Below are 8,801 nucleotides of genomic sequence, written 5' to 3'. Positions count from 1 at the left end.
CTCGAATAGCCAAAGCAATCTTGAGAAAGAAGAATAGAACTGGAGGAATCAACATGCCTGACTTCAGGCTCTACTACAAAGCCACAGTCATCAAGACAGTATGGTACTGGCACAAAGACAGAAATATAGATCAACGGAACAAAATAGAAAGCCCAGAGATAAATCCATGCACCTACGTATAACGTATCTTTGACAAAGGAGACGAGAATATACAATGGAGAAAAGACAATCTCTTTAACAAGTGGTGCTGGGAAGATTGGTCAACCACTTGTAAAAGAATGAAACTAGAACACTTTCTAACACCATACACAAAAATAAACTCAAAATGGATTAAAGATCTAAATGTAGGGCCAGAAACTATAAAACTCCTAGAAGAGAACATAGACAACTCTCTGACATAAATCACGACAGGATCCTCTATGACCCACCTCCCAGAATACTGAAAATAAAAGCAAAAATAAACAAATGAGACCTAATTAAACTTAAAATCTTCTGCACAACAAAGAAAACTATAAGCAAGGTGAAAAGACAGCCTTCAGAATGGGGAAAATAATAGCAAATGAAGCAACTGACAAACAACTGATCTCAAAAATATACAAGCGACTGCTGCAGCTCAACTCCAGAAAAATAAATGACCCAATCAAAAAATGGGCCAAAGAACTAAATAGACATTTCTCCCAAGAAGACATACAGATGGCTAACAAACACATGAAAAGATGCTCAACATCACTCATCATCAGAGAAATGCAAATCAAAACCAGAATGAAGTACCATCTCACACCAGTCAGAATGGCAGCGATCCAAAAGTCTACAAGCAATAAATGCTGGAGAGGGTGTGGAGAAAAGGGAACCCTCTTACACTGTTGATGGGAATGCAAACTAGTACAGCCACTATGGAGAACAGTGTGGAGATTCCTTAAAAAACTGGAAATAGAACTGCCTTATGACCCAGCAATCCCACTGCTGGGCATACACACCGAGGAAACCAGAATTGAAAGAGACACGTGTACCCCAATGTTCATTGCAACACTGCTTATAATAGCCAGGACATGGAAGCAACCTAGATGTCCATCAGCAGATGAATGGATGAGAAAGCTGTGGTACATATACACAATAGAGTGTAACTCAGCCATTAAAAAGAATACATTTGAATCAGTTCTAATGAGGTGGATGAAACTGGAGCCTATTGTATAGAGTGAAGTAAGCCAAAAAAAAAAAAAAAAAACAATACAGTATACTAACAATTCAGAGAAGGCAATAGCAACCCACTCCAGTACTCTTGCCTGGAAAATCCCATGGACAGAGGGGCCTGGTGGGCTGCAGTCCATGGGATCTCTAGGAGTCGGACACGACTGAGCAACTTCACTTTACTTTTTCACTTTCATGCATTGAAGGAGGAAATGGCAACCCACTCCAGTGTTCTTGCCTGGAGAATCCCATGGATGGGGGAGCCTGGTGGGCTGCCGTCTATGGGGTTGCACAGAGTCGGACAAGACTGAAGCGACTTAGCAGCATACTAACGCATATATATGGAATTTAGAAAGATGGTAATGATAACCCTGTAAGCGAGACAGCAAAAGAGACACAGATGTATAGAACAGTCTTTTGGACTCTGTGAGAGAGGGAGAGGGTAGGATAATTTGGGAGAATGGCATTGAAACATGTATAATATCATACATGAAACGAATCGCCAGTCCAGGTTCAGTGCATGATACTGGATGCTTGGGGCTGGTGCACTGGGACGACCCAGAGGGACGGTATGGGGAGGGAGGAGGAAGAGGGGTTCAGGATGGGGAACATGTGTATACTTGTGGTGGATTCATGTTGATGTATGCCAAAACCAATACAATATTGTAAAGTAATTAAACTTCAATTAAAATAAATACATTTATATTAAAAAAGTTTGCCAAGAAGTTATTTTAACTATAACAAGATTTATTATATATTTTGAAAATGTAGAAGACAGAGTATTTACTAAACAATAAATAGTAGTGTTTTTGTTTAACTTATCATTATTTGATGATTGTTCAAATCAAGTTTCCTCAAATTACAAAGTAAATGTTGAAATAGTAAGATATTTTGAGAACCCAAGAATAAAACCTAAACTCTTAGGAACACTATTCTGGCTATGTTTACAGAAGTCACAGAAATATTTTTCAGAGAAAAATATGGGTTTTTTTCTTTTAATCATTAGCATTTTCCATTTCTTCAGTAGTTTATTTTGTATTAGCCATACACAATCCAACTAATTTTTTAATTTATTTTTTAATTGAATGATAATTGTTTTCAACTAAATTTGTAAATCTTACTGTGTATTGAATGTATGAATTTCACTGACATCTATTCTATATTCATTATTTAAAATATTTTTATAGTTTTGAAATTATTATATGTTCATAGTATAACATGTGGACAATAGAAGGATGTCATTCCCGCAACAATCTTCTCTGCCAGTATTGGCTGTTCACCTCACAGTCTGCTAAGTGATAGAGGAGGAGTTGGAGACAAACAGGCCCTTACTTCATAAATGAGTTAACTTGTAAAGGCACATTTTGTTTTGTTTTAGGAGTCAAAATAAATATTTAAGAAAAATATATTAAATATTGCAAGTAATGTATATATCCAGTAAACAAAAGCTGTGGAGATGTCATAAAAATAAATGCAAAATTTTCTCATAATTACACAAAACATAAATAAATTTTGTATGCTAACTCCTTATTATGCTTCTTTTTACTTTCTCAATCTCATTCTAAAATGTAAACCAAATCACTGGCAAGATGAAGTCGATGCTCATGATTAACTTAGGCTAATATCTGGAGTAGAATAAATGTTGGGAAATCAATCAATGTGAAAACTGAAATACTTTAAATTGATTTAGATTTGAGGAAAGACTACAATTTCTCGAGATTGTTAAGCAAATGTCCCAACTCCATTAACTGGATAATCCTTCCTTTTAGCCTCTGACTTATATAATAAATTTATACACTTTTTAACACAACATGTATGATTTAATTAATTATAGAATGTAGTTAATATATATCATGTATTAATCAAGGTATATTAATTGGTTGCAAGAATAAGTTGAATCAGAAAGCAAAAAAAACAAAAAGCTCAGTACAATATGGTATATTTTACTCACTAAAGATCAGCTATACTAATTACCAATTCTATCCATATTGGATTTGCTTTAGAATTACATTTAAGATGGAATTTTAGACTCAAAAATGAAACTTGAGATCATCTCTTCTAACCTCTCCTTATGTGTATGAGAAAGTTAGAATAGTTATTTTCTTAAAGTCATAAAATTAATTTGTATCATAACAAAGATTATAACTATCTCCTGGATTCAATTATAAAGTTATTTCAGAGAATCTTGAATTGCCTTGTTTTATAGTCTGCTAAATATCAAAAGATTATGAGTCTTAGATTATTCACACCTTCCTAAAATAGCTTGAAACTTTATTGTTCCTCTTAAGTTTCAGAGCAGATTTAGTACCACGTTCTTTAAAAATCCATCCATATCTTGCTGAAGAGAACATATTTGTCTCCATTCTAAGCCCTGTGGTGTTAAAATAGAAAAAAAAAATAAACCTTGCATTTCTTCAGAATGTTTTCCTCCTTAAATTTATTTATTTTTCTGGAGTAGACAGAGGCTATATTTTTGTGGAAGTATAGATGAGAAATTATATTTTGGAGTTATATGTATGTATGTACATATATATATGGATTTTGATTAAAGATTATCACTTATTAGTTGATTGATCTTAGAAATATTTATATTATTTAGGCTCAATTTTTCTCACTTATAGAATGAAAAATAATCACACCATATAGGCTTGTTATTAGTGCCACAAGTCATCTTTGGCACCTTTAATATCACTTTTCAAAGGCTCTTTTTTTGAATCTCATGGTTACTGTGTTTTCCTCAAAATCTAAGATTCAAGTTATGAACTCCAGTGACCATAATGTTGAAGGAACAAGAAAAGTGAATGATAGGACCTGGTATAACACAATTGGTCAGTTAAGGGAATTTGCCAAATTAGACTGTGTGTGTGTATTCTTCTTCAAAGGGGTTACTCTATTTGGTGTACCAAAACGTGTGCCATTTGAGTCTAATACAGATACTAAGTGATGAGATATAATTTTTCTCAAAAGAACATATTGATCTGGGTTTTTGATGAGTGTGAAATATATCATTTCTAAAACTTTGCAACCAATTAAATTGATTTTTAAGTTTGAAAGTTTAAGCCATAAGCTGTCATGGATCATTACTTAATCACACAGAAAATATGTTCTAAAAGCTCCAGAAAGAGAAATTTAAAAAATCGTATTTTCTGATATTCCCAGAGAAATGGATATTTTATTTCACTTTTTAAGATCATCTTGGTTATTATTCACTTAGCACCCCATTACTTAATGATGAATATGTTGCCATTTTTCCATTGAATTAATTATACCTTATGAAACAATGTGAAGGATTCTTAGTGTGTTCTTTGCCTATAGTCTTCAAAAATGAGTAAGAAGAGGGGGTGATTCATAAACCAGAAATTCTCTTATTCAAAGAAGGATAAAAGGCATTCAGCTGATAAAAAGGTAAATACTTTTTTCTATATGCTGTGGTTGTTTAGGTCCTAAGTTGTATCTGACTCTTTTGCCACCCCTTAGAATGTATTCTGTCAGGCCCCTCTGTCCATGGAATTTCCCAGGCAAGAATATTGGAGTAGGTTGCCATTTGCTTCTCCAGGGGATCTTCCCGACCCAGGGATTGAACCCACATCTCCTGCACTGCAGGCTGTTTCTTTACCATTGAGCCACCAAGGAAACTCTTTTCCTATATATTTGGTTGTTTACTGGAAACAATGTCAAGTAAGAAAAAATGAAATGATAACAGTTGTGTCCGTGTATTTATTATATGTCTGGTTCTTAATATATTAAGAGGTGTATTTAAATGCAATATTCAATGACATTTGTGATCAACTAAATAGTGATATTAATCTGAAACTCCACAATAAGTTCAGTTTTGCTCTGATTCTGGAGGTTTTGCTTACCACATATTTGCCTTCTGATTTTGTGAAGAATTTCCACAGCATATTGTTGCAGCAATCCTGGGATTAATGTGCTTTTTATTCCTGCTGGTAACCAGAGGCTTAGGATATACATATGAGTATCAGGTACACTTATTGATCATGAGAGCAATGAACCAGAATTTAAAAAATGAGATACTATAACTGCTGAACAGCTGTTGAGCTTCATAAACTATGAAGTTCTATAGAAATGTTAGATTCCAGAGGGTAATGACTATGATACTGATATCATAATCTTGTTATCATAAAGTTCTTATGTCACACAAAATAGCTGAAGTCATACAAAAATTTTAGTAAGGAATTTGAATTTGAAATTACTTGAAATTTTCTATTTGAAATTATTTTTCATGTAAGTTTGAATTTGCCATATGGACCAAGACCTAGAGCATTTTATTTGATTGTTACATTCCTTATCTTACTGCAATACTACTTAATTAGAAAAGAGTAAATTTGATCCCTTTTTATGTTATTAAAATAAAAATCATGAGTATTGATATATTATATATTATTTTGTACATTATTCTTTCATTTCAATGTGTTTTTCCTGATAATTGTTAATTATTTGGTTCACTTCAAACCATTTTTAGTGTCTTTCTGGGTTAATGTATACTGAGTAGAATCACAAGTTTGAAATTGTTATTTGAGAAGAATATATGGCAAAAAAAAAAAAACAGGTCATAGCTTCTTTATTTCCATTTTTTGTTTTCTGCTGTATAAATGTTTATTATTATTTTACTCACTTTAAAAATAACAGAGTCAAATATATGCAGCTATCATTTAAAGATCTTTTTTATGCTTCAACACTTCAAAATATTTTAACTTTACATTTTCATTGATTGTTTCAACTTAGCCAACATCATTCATACAATAAATTATAACAATGTCATCTTGTGTTAAAGCCATTCATGATCTTATTTTTACAATTGAAGTGTTACAGGGCTATTGTGAATGCAAAATACAAAATACAACAGAAAGGAAAATTTCTGCACCAGAAGTTGAGGATCACTTCATTTTACCACCTAATACAAGCAAGTATTAAATACTTAGGCTGATATCTGACAGGTATTTTTTCATAGAAATATCCCCTTCTGTACCATTTCAAAATGTAGTTTTAAAACTTTATGTTGTAACTTTGGCAGAAATTTTAATTTTACTCATCTTTCTTCTTGAATCCATGTTTTACTATAGTTAATTGGATACTTAACTTTCACAAAAATCCTATGATACCATCATAGTTACTTGATTATTTGGATGTTCTATGCTAGTCATAAGATTTCCAGGTCGCTCAGTGGTAAACAATCCTCCTACCAATTCAGGAGACTCAAGACACTTCGGTTTGATCCCTGGGTCAGGAAGATCCCCTGGATTAGGAAATGGCAACCCAGTCCAGTATTCTTGCCTAGAGAATCCCATGGGCAGAAGAGCCTGGTGGGCTGTAGTCCATGGGGTTGCAAAGAGTCGGACACGACTGAGCACACACACATGCTATCTATAAATATTTCTCAAAGCAAAGAGTTTTTAGAATTAACATCATTCCCATGTATTCACTTTGATGGATTTTGCCCTTTAGGGAGAAATATTTCATTTTGTTACAATTTATCTACATTTGAGAAGTCAAGGTTTCTCAGTGTAATCTTATCAAAGGCCTTGAGTCTGTCAGAGACAGTCTCTGGCTCAACAGTATTCTTACCTACAGAATTTGGTAGAAGAGCTATTTTTTAATATAGACTTTTGGGACACAGAAAATAATCTATTTACTGATCATTCAGTCAGAAGTAAGCAGTGAAGTAAAGAAAATATACAGGTCACTAAAGATCTTGAGGCTGTGATGATGGTAGTTTTGTTTTCAAGATAGACTATGGCACATGTCAAGTACAATGGTCCTGCTGTGGAAAGAAATATTATTATTTTTCAAAAGAAGAAAAAATTTGGAGTGAGTATAAGAAATCATTCCAAGACCTGGGCCCTAGACTCATTAAGATTGATGACCAAGAGGAGAAGGCATATTTACTTTACTAAACCTGAGTAAGTGTTTTAGGAGAAGTTTGTATATCTTAAGTTAGGATAATTGCGTAGACTTTTCCTCCAATGATATTTGACCAATTTGGTTTGAGCCCTGATATGTATAGGTGCAGACTTACCTGCAGAAAAGGGGACACAGGTGTAACAAAGACCTGTAAAAGCTATTTCTAAACCAAGAGAGAGAGTTTTGCTGTGGGTGTGGGTGCAATGTACTGATTTTCAGTTGTTTCATTTTATGTGTGGCATCTTGATATTTTAATATACATAAGGCTGTTTCAGTATTTAGCCTCAAAGCACTTTGTTGTTGTTCAGTCGCTCAGCCGTGTCAGACTCTGACCCCATGGACTGCAGCATGCTAGGCTTCCCTGTCCTTCACTATCTCTCAGAGGGTGCTCAAACTCATGTCCATTGAGTCAGTGATGCCATCCAACCATCTCATCCTTTATTGCCCCCTTCTCTTTTTGCCCTCAATCTTTCCCAGCAACTAGATCTTTTCCAGTGACTTGGCTCTTCCCATTAGGTGGCCAAGGCATTCGAGCTTCAGCTTCTGCATCAGTCCTTCCAAAGAGAAACTGCTTTCAATGATATAAACAGTCTAAAAGAGCCAACATCTTACTGTATTGAGTTCTATTCTTCCACCACCAGTATTTCATGGGTTCGATCCCTGGGTTGGGAAGTTCCTCTGGGGAAGGGAATGGCAACCCACTCCAGTATTCTTGCCTGGAGAATTCCATGGACAGAGGAGCCTGGCAGGCTACAGTCCACGGGGTTGCAAAGAGTTGGATATGACTGAGTGACTAACACACATCGGTATTTGGGAGGGAAAACATTTCTAAGGGAGGATGAGTTTTTCACTTTCATGACCATAGGAAATATAAAATGAAAAATAAAGAGAAAGACTTTAGCTGGAATGATATTTGAAAATGAGTTTTTGTCTTACTCTTAATCCTGAATGACAGAGGAAGCTTCTCTTTTCTGGAAGAGAAAATCTAAGTCACATTTGCCATGACTTATAGAATGTAGAACTATAAAGCCTACCTAGCAGATTTTGTAGATTTCCTTCTAATAATTCAGGTCAGGCACTGAATTTAATTTGTAATATTTAGTCCCAAGAATGCTATTTCTATTAGTCTTATAAAGTATAGGTTAAGAGCTTTATGTTTTCTTGATTGTGAAATGCTTATGTTCTTAAAATAACAGTGTCAGTGAATAACTCTTCACTATAAAAAAGTAATGAATTAAGTGATGGACAATGAAGACAGAGAAATACAAAAATTCAGACACAGATTATAGGTACCTTGATTAATTTAAACCTCAATTGTGAACAATCAATCCCTGAATGATATGAGTTTTATTTTACCCTCAGGAAATTAGCTTTATTTTAATCTGTATTTCTCTTGTCTCTTCCCATTTTTGTTGTCTACAATTTTACTTCTGCCACTGGAGTTTCTGGACTTTGACATTTCAGCCAAACGTTTTGTATCTTTCATCTGTGTACTTCCACGAACTATTCCATCTCCTCTGAAATTTCTGAAACCTTGTGATGTTTGTTAGAGTGAAAACTTTATGTTGTACAAATCTTATGACAGACTTTCTTGTATAACAGCATTACTTTCATGCTAATGGTTTAGGATTTTTGGTATTTCCTTGCTTTATAGAGCCTAAGAGTATAGGTAAAGCAGTGACTTAAATCCA

Source organism: Bos indicus, chromosome 5 (genome assembly GCF_029378745.1).
Source record: "Bos indicus isolate NIAB-ARS_2022 breed Sahiwal x Tharparkar chromosome 5, NIAB-ARS_B.indTharparkar_mat_pri_1.0, whole genome shotgun sequence".
NCBI classification, from domain to species: Eukaryota; Metazoa; Chordata; class Mammalia; order Artiodactyla; family Bovidae; genus Bos; species Bos indicus.
Note: the sequence above shows the minus strand (reverse complement) of the source record.